The sequence below is a fragment of the Bombina bombina genome, chromosome 4 (assembly GCF_027579735.1).
Source record: "Bombina bombina isolate aBomBom1 chromosome 4, aBomBom1.pri, whole genome shotgun sequence".
Lineage (NCBI taxonomy): Eukaryota > Metazoa > Chordata > Amphibia > Anura > Bombinatoridae > Bombina > Bombina bombina.
Genome location: NC_069502.1, coordinates 628,870,169 through 628,886,459, shown reverse-complemented (window position 1 = coordinate 628,886,459; position 16,291 = coordinate 628,870,169).

The following is a 16,291-nucleotide window of genomic DNA, read 5'->3' as shown; positions in this document are numbered from 1 at the left end:
CTCACACCAGGTTACATTCGCCTGATGCTCATTTCGCCACTGCTTTTTTAAAGGCCTTTATGATATATGATAAGACTTATGGTTGTTCATTTTTTTGTGAATTATAGCTCTACACAGGTTTAATATCTTTCTTTTATTCTTTTATATGTGTTTGTCTTGTGGATATGTTTCTGTAAATAATGTATTTTTAATCTTGATATTAATAAAAGTTACTTTTTACTGTATTATTTTTTGTAACTTTGGGCGCCATGTACTAAGCTTCGAAGTGACCGTCCGTCTGTATTTCCGCGTCAAAATTCACTCACGATCTGCTTCTCGTATGTATCAATCTGCGATCTGCTCGAAAAACCACTATTTTTCATCAGCGATCGTAATTTTACTCAACTCATCGTTCCGAAGCCTTTTTCCACTTACTACATGTTCGATCGCACGTAAATTCGCTGTAATCGGAAATTATGAATGTTACAACTAATCCGCCCGCTCCAACTTTCACTGTAACTTCGCGTGATTTCCTTTGCGACCATTTAGGTAGCGAATACAATAGAAAACTATAGGGGTTATCAACCTGACGCCAGGTAGAAGTACTTAAGTGAAAGGACTAGACTACTATTGTAGCATTATTGGTTTTTGGATCACTGAATGAAGATGGAGACACTTTTACACATGTTTCTTTTCCGATTAATTCAATTACGAGGAAGAAGGGCTATACAGGCACCGGTTAACAACTTGCAGAGAAGGAGAGGTAGAAGAATTAGAGTCCCTAGAGTTTTCCTTCCACGTATGGGTTTGGAAAGCATTTCTGATCGAGAGATTATCCAGAGATTCCGTTTGGATAGAGAAGCTATTATGCAACTTTACAATGAAATAGCAGAATACCTTGAACCAATGACAGCGCGTTCACAAGCCATACCCAGACTATTAAAACTGTTGGCAGCCTTACACTTTTTTGCCACCGGTTCATTCCAAGCTGTGTCTAGCGTTATAATTGGCATCAGCCAGTCACATTCTTATACATGTCAGCAGCCAGACGTTGCCGCTTGTCTGGCGATTATGACACCTAGATCGTCACGTGGGTAAAGAACTAAACCAATCAGGTCGCAGACTGCTTCTTAACTTTGCTCTTTCGCGCCGAACAAAGCTTCAAAGTTATCAATAATCCGATTGTCTTCGACACACAATAGACGCGAAATTTTACGGCTTGGTTTTTAGTACATTCATGTAACGAAGTGCCATCCGCATGGTGCGAATGCCGGCGGGTTATTTCGATACGGTCTGTGCGAAAAAATTGACGCCTTAGTACATGGCGCCCTTTGCCTACTAGTTATATTTACACTCTTTAAGCGAGTGCTCTGTATGGTTCTTCTTTTTACTTTATATATTCACTAATTAATTGCCACTTTAGCACCCTCCACATACTCCTGTGTGGATTAGTATTTGAAACACTGTTTCACACACATCATTTTGTAACATATATTTTTGGTGAAATGCTTGGGATTATTTCAGTCTGCCAATTAAAAGGTGGCGTAGAAGTTAAGGAGCAGCGGTCTTAACTTCCATTTCAGGTGGACCTGAAACAATAGGGCATCAATGCAGCATCTGCAGCTTAATAAATCAACCCCCAGAAGTCAATGTAAAACTCACAGCTCTGGAAACTCACAGACAGCTTCCAGCAACTAAGGCAACCTCTGACCAGCCTGGGTCCAAATTACAAAACAAAATATTCAACACAAAACACAGAAAGTCTGTCCCTCTCTTGCAAGCATACAGCAAGATTAAAAGCAAAAATAGAAGAATTAATAACAGAAAACATGACTGGGCTTAAACCATTTGGTGAAATGCCCTATGGACTTTGCACCCAGGCCAGGGGGTTAACTGAGTTACTGGGAGCTGTGCAGCTTTCTTTGAGTTTACAGGGCTGTGAGTTTTGTAGTGACAACAGATGTATACCCAGTCCAGTTTGAGAGTACAGTGATATAAGATGCGAACCCAGTCCAAAAGATTGAAAGTAAATTTGTCTGAATTTTAATTTCCTGTGTAATACTACTGTATTGTTCCATTTCCACATTGCTCTCTATTATTTCTATTCTCCCTAGCCTGATAAAAAAGCAAATGTGCAGAGCCCTCTATTAGAAACATCTCACAATGTAATAGCACTAACACTGCACAGTATATTCTATACACCATAGAAGGCATCTGTTTTGTGTCTTACTTTAGCAGAAATAAAATGTAGGAACAGATTACTTAGATATCTCTTGTTGAAGAAATAGCATTGCACATGGGTAAACCAATCACACAAAGAATTTATGTGCAGACACCAATCAGCAGCTACTGAGTCTAAATAAAGATATGCTTTTAAACAAAGGATATCAAGAGAATTAAGCAAATGGATAATATAAGTAAATCGGAAAGTTGCTCTTTCTAAATCATGAACAAATGCGTTTTATGTCCATTTATAGGGAAAGTAAAAACTACTTTCCAATTTACTTTTATCATCAAATGTGCTTTGTTCTCTTGGTAGTCTTTGTTAAAAGCAAAATCTAGGTAGGCTCATATAATCATTTCTAAGCCCATGAAGGCCATCTCTTACCTGAATGCATTTCACAGCTAGAGGGCATTAGTTTATGTCTGCCATTTAGATTGCATTGTGCTCAGGCCAGTGGACTTACTTATAAGAGGGCACTGATTGGCTAAAATGTAAGTCTGTCTAAAAAGAACTAAAATAAAGGTGCCGTTTGCACAGGCTTAGATACAAGGTAATCACAGAGGTAATAAGTGTATTAATATAACAGTGTTGTTTATGTGAAACTGGGGAATGGGTAATAAAGGGATTATCTATCTTTTTAAACAATACAAATTCTGGAGTAGACTGTCTGTTGAAATTTCTGGTATTTTATTTTATTTTTTAATGAAAAACTACTTTGCTTTATAGACTTTAATTTATCTTTTAATATATGTAAGGTTTCCATCATGTAATTTGTCTCTTACCATCTCTGATGATGCACATGTTAAACTCATATTTAACTTATATGTTGACAGATATGGAATAGCAATCACCTTCAGTTCAACTATGAATATTGAAAATTTTATTATAAGGTTATGAAATATTCAATAATGATTTGAAATTATACTTAACACATAAAATTATACCAATAAGACAAAAACATGAAATAAAAAATAAAGAATATTTAAGAAATTGAGGTAGTTAATACACAGGAAAGTTGTAATGCTGCATAAATGAACTGTGAAAAAAGAGAATAATATGGAGTCTAAAAATGAGACCATAGAATTCAAATAACACAGGCGCTATACAGCTTAAAATAGGAGAAAATAGATAAATAAAATTATATTATATGCATATAACGCCAGATTGTGTGTGCAAATGAAAATATTGAGTGCAAACCAAACAACCCAAGAAGTGCTAACAACAGCAAAGATATATAAAATTGATTGTTTAATATAAAATAATAAAGAGTAAAACAAGTGTATAAAGAAATATAAATATACAATTTTTTCTTTTACTCTTTTATACACTTGTTTTATTCTTTTATTATTTTATATTAAACAATCAATTTTATATATCTTTGCTGTTGTTAGCACTTCTTGGGTTGTTTGGTTTGCACTCAATATTTTCATTTGCACACACAATCTGGCGTTATATGCATATAATATAATTTTATTTATCTATTTTTTCCTATTTTAAGCTGTATAGCGCCTGTGTTATTTGAATTCTATGGTCTCTTTTTAGACTCCATATTATTCTCTTTTTTCACATATTTGTTAGAGGTTGAGAGTTTCCTCTTTTTTTGCACAGGCATAATAGGGTTTCTTTGCGCAGTTAACCCTTTTCCTTTTTTCCTGCATAAATGAACTACAATATTTATTATAGAAAATAAAAAAGAAATCAAAATTGTGAGAAAAAAAGAAACGTAATTTTTAATGTCAATAAAATGTACAAGAGTGAACCAATAAATATGTTTTTTATATCAGAAAATATTAGAAAAATACACATAATATTTAAACTATTCTTCATTATTCTGTAATATTTAATTGTAATATGCTATTGAAAATGTTACAGAATACAGTTGTATACCTTTTTTAATAAAAATACAATAACAAAGATGAAAGAACAAATATGCATATAAATGAATACAATTCAATTTCCTGTGCAGTGTAAATCATACAATCTTATCTCATCATATGTCGGGTTTTTTTAAAGCAAATGTTGTTGAGGATTATTTCAGAATACATAAGCTTCTGTACAAACATATTCTCAAGAACTGAAAACTGTACTTTCCAATTTGTATGAAGTCTCATTTAGATAGAATATATGCATTTTTTCTTGATCAATGCTAATATTTGAATTTATTCCACAACATTGTTAAGATGTATTACATTAAAATCTTACAAATAACCATTTAGCCATATGATGAATAATGTTACAGGCACATTGTACTTAAACGTCTTCCAGCAACTATATGAAGGAACATAAACAAAAAATTGTAACAAATTACAAAATACTCAAAACCATTAAATGTCTACAGGTCACCACCTAAATTAAAAACCAGCTCTCTCCCCGGTATTAAAGGAATACTAAAGAAAAAAAATTAGAAATCAAATTATTAAGGACTATCATTTTCTAATGTGTTTTAACCAAGAGAATTAATTTGAATCCATTTTTTCCATTGACACAAATGCCTGAAAAGGAATAATGAATGAAGGACTAGAAAAAAAGGAAAGTGTAGGAAAAATAACACTAGCGTGAAAAACAAACGATCCATTAATAAGATATACACAGAGAAAAAAATACAAGAGCAGGCTTTAAAAATAAAATGATTTAAAAAGCTGTAGGAAAATATAAAAAGATAAAAGTGCACAAAATGTAAATTAAAGGGCAGTTATGATTTATTTTTATGCATAAAAAAAAACAGTCTTTGAAACTGTTAGACCATTTCTTTATTTCTGATTAAATAATGTACTGTGATGAACTAAACTTCTTTTAGACTAATGCTTACAAAAGCTCATATCTATCAATACAATTGTTGATGTTCTCAGTATCAGCCAATAAACAATCTATACAAAGGCACCACTTCTCAAACATTCGTTATCTAAACGTGATAGTAAATCATATTAATGAAGGCAAAAAAAAAGCAGATAAAGCAGTTGAAGACTCATGCTTATTGGCAAGTGTTCAGAATCACTGATGGATGGCTACCACTCATTGATGATTGGCTCAGGCTCATTGGCAAATTATTTAGGTTCATTGATAAGTGTCTCAGATTTATAAGGGGACTACTTAGGCTCATCATTTTTTTAAAAAAAGTTCAATTATATCGATCTATATACTTATTTAATGTGAATCTTCTTGCTCGCTTCCTCCGCCCGCCATGTTGGACCGCGTTTATAACCTTGATTGAAACTGTAGTCAACTAATAATCAGTCATACCCCGTGGCATCCAGCCCCTTTTCGTATACGTCACTATTTATTTATGCGCATGCGTCTTTCTGTATACGCTTGTGTAAATAAACTGCTCTTTGATTTAGAAGCGCTCGCGATTGCACAATAATTGAATAACGCATCCGCAAATAAGGCAGTGGATGTTAAATGCATCCGCTCTATACGTTATGAGGAATAAATAGAGGAAGTAATGGATGGGAGGAGCTACAAGCGAAAACAGAGATAAGTTTTAAAATAAAATATATAGTGATATTTTGCAAATTTGGTAAAAAAAATAATGCATTTTGACTAATACACTGACTATGAATAAATATATGTTCTTAAAAACTGCAAAATTTACATTCACTTTAAATTCCTATCTCCTTCCTAGATAGGGAAAGCAGCGTACTGGACAAACAATGGTTAAAGAGGGCACTCTAAAGCAAAGAGAATATTTCACCACTATGACTCCTCCTCCAGTTATACTGTGTCTTAATATCAAAACCAACTTAATATATAGAAAGACTTCCAATTCGATAGATAATGATTTTTGAAAATGTATCAAATAATATTTCAAATTAATAATTAGAAATGGTTAAAAAATTGTATTACAGTACTTTTAAGAAATTCATCAATAATTCTCAGAAATTAAGGTATTACAGTACTTTTAAGAAATTCATCAATAATTCTCAGAAATTCTCCTAAATAAAATTAATTTGCTCTAGTCAAAGTTTAGGGGATATTCGTAAGTAAGAAACTATCAAATAGTATTGCACATTTCCCAACATATAATCCATTTAAAAAATACTCCAAAAAAATAAATTCCAACTTATATATACAATATTCCTAAAACCTAAATACAAATTAATAACATAGGGACGTCTCCCCAACCTAATAGTAAAATTTGGAACCTAAATATAAACCACCAAATGTTCCTTTTGCTTTTGTTTAACAGTTCATCATAGAAAAACCACCAAACCTTGAATATTTCCTAACCTGCAGGCTGTTTTCAATTGTATATATGGCTTAAAGTTTGTAGACATAATGTATCAAAAGACAACACAGCATTGTATGTCTTAACACTCACTTCAGTCTCAATATTAGTACCTCTGTCCATTTTAATGGACCTGTAGATATTACCTTCACAATCCTTAGCAAACGACTTGCACAAGTACAGACCATGATGGTCCGTTTATGGTGATTATCCTTAGGACGGTCTACCTTGCCTCTACACTTAGTACTTATTGTACACAGGGTTTTGACCCTGTCCCTCGGTTTCCTCCTAAGTTAGTGGGCTACTTTCGTTCTGCTCACACAGAGTTGGTAGATTAAGTTGTGTAGCACTTGTCAAACTGACTTTCTTTGTCTTCTACACGTTTTACCCGTATTTGGGCTTTATCAAGTTGGTTGGTTGTCAGTTGGAAACAGGTTTAAATCCTCTGCAGTCTGCTTTCATTTGGATAGATTTTATTACAAGACCAGAGACTTCATATTTGCTTTACATTCTTTTACTACTAGTGTGCAGCATTTTAAAGTACAATAAAACACATTACATAAAAACAGAGAAATTAGCCCAGGAAAAGGCTATTGTAGATAACAGTGTAATAATGGACTAATCAGAAGACTCATACTGTCCATAAACTGACCAATGAGCTCCCATCTTCCTCTTTCTTTTGCTGCTCATTCAAAAGATAAGTGTGCTATATTTTTGTCTCTCACATAAATTATATTATTATTAAATTGTATTGCTTTATTTATCTTTTTACTATCCCTATTTTCTTATATATTTTTTCCCTTTTTTCTTATCTTTCAAATTATCTTTAATTCCTAATTTTGCATTTATTATCTTTTGTTTTTTCCCTTCTTTTTCTCTTCCTAACTGCCGTTTTTTCAAAAACCCCTTCGTTTTTTTTTTCCTTATATTATAATTGTTCCCAGATCGTTATCTATATCCCCCTTGTACCGTTTATTTTACATATTAATTGTCTTCTTCTTGTGGCTTCTCTATTCCTGAATCCTGACAGTTCCAGTTTTCTCTGCTTCTCACATATTCGCCATCTTGTGGGCGTTCTTGTTGTAACGTTCTCGCCGCCCATTTTCTTAGTGCGTTATTGACCTTCCTCCTTGACAGACGCATCACTCGGTACTCCTTCTGTGTAAAAAATAAAAGTTGAAGTTGCAACATTGTATTATAATACTTTTACTCAACATAATTTCCTTTTCTCTTCATTTTTAGGTATACATTGCCCTCCGGTGGCCATATTTATTCACTACTGAGGAGATTTTATTTTATTATCTAATAAATTTGTATTGCTAGTTTTTCTTACTATTTTCTGTCAGAAAATATTTTTTATTGAAAGTTTTATTATAATTTATTAAATTCATATTTATTTTATTGACTGTTATTTAAGTATTGGCAATATTTTATTACTAAAAAATTTTTTCACTCATATTATATTTTACTTCATTATGTTCCCCTGACTGAACAATCAGTCCAAAAGATGATAGACAGTTCTTTAGGCAAACTTATGTCTCACATGACTAATTTATTGGCACAATCCCCCTTAAAGAAAGCCATCAAAAGAAAAGCTGCACCTGCTGCAATTAAAACTAGTAAGAAACTAGTTTCAAAATGCAAACAAACTTTGTCTTATATTCCTATTCCTGGCGGCAAAGGAATTAAAACATCCGCGATGAGAACCCTAACTCCCAGTTACATCAGAAAATTCTGATTCCTTTTATGATTTATCTGACAAAAATTACTCAAATTATGATTCTGATTCCTCTGAATCAGAACCTAAAAAGAAAAAATTAAAAAAAAAAAAAATCAAATTTTTCTGAAGATGAGATACATTTTAATGACCCCTTGGGGAATCCGCGTTTTAACGCAGACACCTTACAGCATCCTCGCTCCTCAGAATGGTTTCCACCCTAGATATAGCTAAATTCGTAGATTTTCAACTAAAGAAAACTTTAAAGAAACGTGCAAGGAATAATATGAGGGCAGAATGCCCAAGACCACTTCTTCCATAACAGTAATTTAACCCCAGATATCAATCCTAAAGTTATAAAGTTCATAGGATCTCCTGGCTATAAATTAAAAAAGGGCCTCAATAGATCCTGGAAAAACTGCCAGGATAGATTATTGGACACTATTGGTCCAATAACTAAATTGTTTGAACTTTCCGAGGAAGCAGTTTTAAATGATACAAATATGGACCCTCACATAGTGAGAGATTGGGTTCAAAGGATCTTATCTTTTGTTGGCAATACAAACGCTAACATGATTATTGAAAGACGTAAGAATATATTACGTAGAATTGACCAAAAAATTTGCGATTTCGCAAATAATGAAATTCATTCAGATAAGGATGGTTTTCTTTTCGGAGATGTATTCTTGAAAGACCTTAATCAGTATGCCAATACTTTTACAACTCTTAATAAAGTTAAAAATAACATGAGAAAAATTTTGCAATCTCAGAATTTCTCTGACAGGGCCGGTAAAGGAAGAGGTCGCTTTCCCGGCCGTGCCTCTTTTCTTTCAAAACCTCATTACCAACAGCCAAATTTCAATTACAACAGAACCTACCAAGAACAAGGCCATACCGCAATTTTTTTCCCATCACGCGCCAGAGCTTGGCAACAAAGAGGATCCCGCTTCAGAACAAGATCACGCTCAACTACAGGTAAATTCAATATCTCTTCTTCCTCTACCTTTTTTTCCATCAAAAGTTGGGGGAAGGCTAATTCTATTTTCTCAAAATTGGACTCATATAACTTCAGATCCTTGGATTCTTCAAACAGTTCAAGGAGTCCTAATAGACTTCGTCTCTCCTCCAATTCAAAATGTTCTCCCTTTTCCTATTCACTTTTCCTTAAAAGACAAGGTTCAGATTCAAAAAGAAATAAAAAATCTTCATTTAAAAGATGCAATATCTCCAAGTTTAAATCCTCATTTAGCCTTTTTCAGCAATATTTTCCTTGTAAAAAAGAAAAACGTTCAATTCAGACCAGTAATAAATCTCAGATCTTTAAACACTTTTGTTTCCTACAACCACTTCAAATTAGAAGGTAGCCATTGCTTAAGAGACTGTCTTTTAGACAACGACTGGCTAGTCAGATTGGATCTGTCCGATGCTTACCTAACTGTTCCCATTTCCCAAGAACATTGGAAATATCTAACCTTTTCATGGGACAATCAAATTTGGAATTTCACTTGTCTTCCTTTTGGCCTTTCCTCTGCACCATGGATTTTCACAAAACTTCTCAAAACGGTAGTATCCTGGTTGAGACAGAGATGTGTTCATCTAATCATTCATCTAGACGATATGCTATTAATGAATCAAAATTTTTCTTCTCTCCAATCTCAATTATTTACAACTATCAATCAAGAGAAATCTGTCTTATTTCCTACCAAGAATCTGATCTTATTAGGTTTTCTTATAGATACTTCCAAATCCATGTTGAGCCTTCCTCAAGAGAAGATAAAAAATATAAAGAAGGAAATTTCAAGGACTCTTTCCAAACAATTAGTTTCTGTCAGACAAATAGCCAGAATTGTTGGGTTACTTTCATCCTCCATTCAGGCTATTTTTCCTGTCCCCCTTCATTATCGCAAACTTCAACATTTGAAAATCTCTTATCTTCAAAAAGGTTTTTCTTATTCTCACCTCATTCCTTAATCTTCAGATTCCAAGGAGGAGCTTTCATGGTGGCTTGCTCATATGGAAGCTCGGAACAGGAGAGCTATTTTTGGGAAATCTCCGGATATCATTGTGGTCATTGTGGTCGGTCTATAACAGGAGGCAAATGGTCCTTAGAGGAGAAAAGTCTACATATAAATTGTTTGGAACTTTTGGCTGGATCTTTTGCTGTAAAAAGTTTTGTAAAATCTTTTGCTCCAGCTTCTATTCTTCTTTGTATGGACAATATTTCTGCAGTCAGATACCTCAATCGCTTAGGCGGTACCAAATCAAGAATTCTATCCAACATTACCAAAGATTTTATCCATGTGTGTCTGGACAGGAATATTTCCATCAAAGCAGAATATATTCCCGGTCTCTCAAATTCAGCTGCAGATTGGGGTTCTCGTTTCCTGAAAGATTCAAGCGATTGGATGTTAAACAGGGACATTTTTCTTTCGATTCAATCCCTTTGCGGTCCCTTTTCTCTAGATATTTTCGCCTCTCGACTCAATCATCAACTCCCTCAATATTTCAGTTGGCGTCCGGATCCGGATGCTTTAGCAACAGATGCATTTCTTCAGCTGTGGCCTCTACATGGAATTTATGCGTTTCCCCCCTTTTCTCTGATTGCTCGGATGATTTCAGTAGTCTGCAGGAATTTTTTATCCCTTCTTCTAATAACTCCACTTTGGCCAACCCAAGCTTGGTTTCCTTCCCTTCTGGAGATGTCGTTCAAATCTCTCCTTCTTCTTCCTCTGTTCCCAGAACTTCTATTAGATCCTGTAGGCAATCCTCACAATCTTATTCTAAACCAATCCCTCAAACTGATAGCTTGGTCAATTACAGGGAAATCAGAAATCTCCACGAACTTTCGGAATCAGCTAAGTCTCTCATGCGGGATTCACGGGCTCCGGGAAACCATAAATCCTATTTTTCCGCATGGTCCAGATGGTCTAGCTGGTGCTTGTCTAGGAACTTGGATCCCTTTTCAGCTCCTTTGACTCAAGTTTTAAATTTTCTCTCTCATCTTTTTGACAGTGGACTTGCTTATAGAACTATTAATCTTTCTAGATCTGCTATTTCGGCTAGACATGATTTTATAAATAATTCTCCCATTGGTAAACATCCTTTAGTTTGTTGTCTCTGGAAATCTATTAGATTAAAAAATCCTCCTTCCCCTAGATATAATTACTTTTGGGATGTAGATTTGATATTTTCTCTTTTTAGATCTTGGCCTTCTAATGATTCTTTATCTTTGAAACAAATTTCTGCTAAACTTGCTACTTTATTATGTCTTATCTCTTTTTGTAGAGTCTCTGATATTTGGGCTATTGATTTTAATTCTAAATCTTTTTCTCCTGAAGGTGTTACTTTTTTAATCTCTCGGAAAACTAAAACTCTATCTTATTCTATTGTTTATCCTTATTTTCCTTCTGAACCTTCCTTATGTGTGGTTTCATGTTTAAAATCTTATGAATCTAAAACTGTTTTATTTAGAGATTCTTCAAAAAATCAACTTCTTTTATCTTTTGTTCCCCCTCATGCTCCTGTAACTCCTACTTTCATTGCGAGGTGGATTAAATGGGTTATGTCTGAAGCTGGAATTAATTGCTCTTTTTCAACTCATTCAGTAAGGGGATCTGCCGCTTCTAAAGCCTTTTTAAAATCTGCTCCTCTTCAGGAGATTTTAAAGGCGGCAGATTGGTCTTCTGATTCTACTTTTAAACATTTTTATTTTAAACCAATTCGACACGCCTCTCAAAATCTTTTTAAATAACTGCTTTAAACTAGCAAATATGAAGTCTCTGGTCTTGTAATAAAATTCCGATTATCCTAGCTTAAGTGAAGGAATAATCTAGATTTTATTAAAGACACAGAGACGAATATTTCCCTCCTCTACTATTCTGTCTTTCTCTCCCATTATTGTTATATGATATTAATATTTTTTACATTTATTTTAGCTACCAACTTCTCAAATATCTCTAATTAAGACGGGCTTCGCACCTTCAATCAAGTCCCGATCTTCATTTGGGAATTTGAAATGGATTCATTATCTATCTTCTATCAACTATCCGATTTCTTCAAATCAAATGTTTCCCAAGCTGTTTCAAGTTTTTTGGTTCCTGTTCATCTTATTATTATTTGTTGGACTATTTTGTGTTTTCTGTTTTTTCGGGAATTTCTTTTTCATGAGCTTTAAACAAGAAAGAGGAAGATGGGGAGCTCATTGGTCAGTTTATGGACAGTATGGGTCTTCTGATTGGTCCATTATTACACTGTTATTTACAATAGTCTTTTCCTGGGCTAATTACATTGGTTCTTTTTTCTCTGTTTTTATGTAATGTGTTTTATTGTACTTTAAAATGCTGCACACTAGTAGTAAAAGAAAGTAAAGCAAATATTCGTCTCTGTGTCTTTAATAAAATCTAGATTATTCCTTCACTTAAGGTAGGATAATCGGAATTATGAGTTGTGCATTAATGTTTTAACACTTGACAATAGTTATTTCAGTATTAAAACAGCAATGCAGCCATTACAAGTCTTGTCGGTATAGCCTTTTAGCCTGTAATGCAAGCCTTTTAGCCTGTGATGCAACGTGATTCCTGCACTCGTAAAAATGACGTTTTTTCATGGGATTCCCATAGCGCTGCCATTACGAGTTGTGCGGTGCGGCTAAAAAGCTTGCGTTTCAGTCTATACGATCCATACCACCATAAGAGAGCAGAAGTTATGAGTTTTATGCAACAAAACTATTACATAAAAATCATTACTAAAGTGTTACAAAGTACACTTACACCCATAAATTACCTATTAATCCCTAAACTGAGGCCCTCCCACATCTCAATCTCTATATTAAAGTTATTAACCCCTAATGTGCCGCTCCGGACATCGCTGCCACTAATAAAATGTATAAACCCCTATTCCACCGCTCCTCAACATCGCCACCACTATAATAAAGTTATTAACCCATAAAACGCCACCCTCCCACATCACAAACACTGCCGTCCGCCCACATCACCCCCACTATACTAAAGTTATTAACCCCTATTCCACTGCTCCCCGACACCGCCGCCACTATAATAAACCTATTAACCTCTAAACCGCAAACCCCCCACAACAAAATATACTAAATTAAACTATTAAACCCTAAACCAAAAGCCCCCACATCACAAACTAATTTAAACTAATAACCCCTAAACCTAATGACCGCCTAACTTTATATTAAAATTACAATTTCCCTATCTTAAAATAAATTAAAACTTACCTGTCAAATTTAAAAAACTAAGCTTAAACTAACAATTAAACTAATATAACTATTAAACTAAAATTAAACTAACTACCAATTAAAAGGCTAGATTACGAGTTTTGCGTTATGAGCAGTGCGGTGCAAACTTGCAAGTTATTGTCACCGCTCACTTCCCTACAGCGCTTGTATTACAGGTTTATAAAAACCCAGCATTATCAGGCAAGAAGTGAACGTAGAGCAAAATTGTGCTCCATACCGCCCTCCAATACCAGCGCTGCTGAAAGCCGCGGTGAGCTGGTTTTACGTGCTTGTGCACGATTTCCCCATAGACATCAAGAGAGAGCCAGCTGAAAAAAAGTCTAACACCTACAAAAAGCAGAGTAAAGTTCCGTAACGCAGCCCCATTGATTCCTATGGGGAAACAAAATTTTTGTTTGCACATAACACCCTAACATAAACCCTGAGTCCAAACAGCCCTAATCTTACACTTATTAACCCCTAATCTGCCGCCCTGACATCGCCGACACCTACATTATACTTATTAACCCCTAATCTGCCACCCTGGACATCGCTGCCACTATAATAAACATATTAACCCCTAAACCGCCGCACTCCCACATCACAAACAATAGTTAAATATTATTAACCCCTAATCTGCCACCCCTAACATCACTGTAACCTACCTACATTTATTAACTCCTAATCTGCCGCCCCCAATGTTGCTGCCACTATACTAAATTTATTAACCCCTAAACCTAAGTCTAACTCTAACCCTAACACCCCCTAACAAATATAATTAAAATAAATCTAAATAAAACCTACTATCATTACCTAAATAATTCCTATTTAAAACTAAATACTTACCTATAAACCCTAAGCTAGCTACAATATAACTAATAGTTACATTGTAGCTAGCTTAAGTTTTATTTTTATTTTACAGGCAAGTTTGTATTTATTTTAACTAGGTAGAATAGTAACTAAATAGTTATTAACTATTTACTAACTATCTAGTTAAAATAAATACAAATTTACCTGTAAAATAAAACCTAAGCTGCCATACACTAACATCTAACCTTACACTACAATTAAATAAATTACCTAAATTAAATACAATTACCTAAATTACAAGAAAAAACAAACACTAAAATGCACAAAATTAAAAAGAAATTATCAGATATTTAAACTAATTACACCTAATCTAATTGCCCTATCAAAATAAAAAAGCCCCCCCAAAAATCCTAGCCTAAACTAAACTACCAATAGCCCTTAAAAGAGCCTTTTGCGGGGCATTGCCCCAAAGAAATCAGCTCTTTTACCTGTAAAAAAAAATAATACAAACAACCCCCCAAAAGTAAAACCCACCACCCACACAACTAACCCCCCAAATAAAATCCTAACTAAAAAAACCTAAGCTCCCCATTGCCCTGAAAAGGGCATTTAAATGGGCATTGCTCTTAAAAGGGCATTTAGCTCTTTTTCAAAAACCCAAACCCTAATCTAAAAATAAAACCCACCCAATAAACACTTAAAAAAAACTAACACTAACCCCTGAAGATCCACTTACTGTTTTGAAGACAGGACATCCATCCTCAACGAAGCCAGTAGAAGTCTTCATCCAAGTGGCAAGAAGTTCTCAACGAATCCGGGAGAAGTCTTCATCCTAGCCGGCAGAAGTGGTCCTCCAGACGGGCAGAAGTCTTCATCCAGACGGCACCTTCTATCTTCATCCATCTGGCCCGGTGCGGCTCAATCTTCAAGACATCCGCCGCGGAGCATCCTCTTCTATTGAAGTCTTCTTCCAGAATGAAGGTTCCTTTAAATGAAGTCATCCAAGATGGCGTCCCTTGAATTCCAATTGGCTGATAGAATTGGAACAGCCAATAGAATGCAAGCTCAATCCTATTGGTTGATTGGATCAGCCAATAGGATTGAAGCTCAATCCTATTGGTTGATTGCATCAGCCAATAGGATTTTTTCACCTTTAATTCCGATTGGCTGAGAGAATTTTATCAGCCAATCAGAAATCAAGGGACACCATCTTGGATGATGTCATTTAAAGGAACCCAAGTACGGGGCGATGAACGTCGGACTGTTAGCTAGTAGTCATCGATCTCGCATCTATTCGACTTTTTACCAACTTTTTTTTTCTCCAAATTTTTTTTATTGAAGTTTCAGAAAGAACTAACAAACATATTTCACCCAAGGAAAATAATTGCATCATAGCATAAAATACAATGTTGTTACATGAAGATTACCCAATAAGGTCGGTCAAGGTTTACAATTCTACTCATCAGGTCTATATTCTAATATTGGACATACTAATAGAGTGATTTGAACAGTAATAGAGAAGGCTGCCTATAAGTAAGATATGACAAGGTGTCATATTGTGTGATGTTATTGTATGAAAAAAGAGATGAGATCACCAAAGTGTGATGAGTATGTAAAAGAGGGATCACTTGTCATGTCTTGATGTGGCAAAAGTAAAGGGTTTGGGCTACAGAAAATTGAACTTCATTTTATATTATATGAGTTTAGATATTATCCCTACATCAATAGGTGAATACTTCATGTGTAATAAACTTCTCCTTTAAGGGGCGTGACTGGGGTTAATAAGCAGCCTACTTAAGTATTCACATTGGATACACTAGTTGCTTGGTATTGAAGCAGTAATCTGTACTTGGCCTCCTAATCACTCCTGTGATCCTTTTTTCTCTGACTGCTTGTCAGCACAGTCTCAGCACAACTTGCTGCTTGCTTTGTGTGAGCATTACCTCCTGCACCTGAACAGCAATCCTCCTCTCCAGCTGTCACTCACTGAAGCTCAACCCCCAACAACAGAATCAGCACATCCGGAACTCCCTGCACAGCACAAGTGAGGTTTGTGGTTACTCTCCTACAGGAACAAACTTTATATGTGTCAACTAT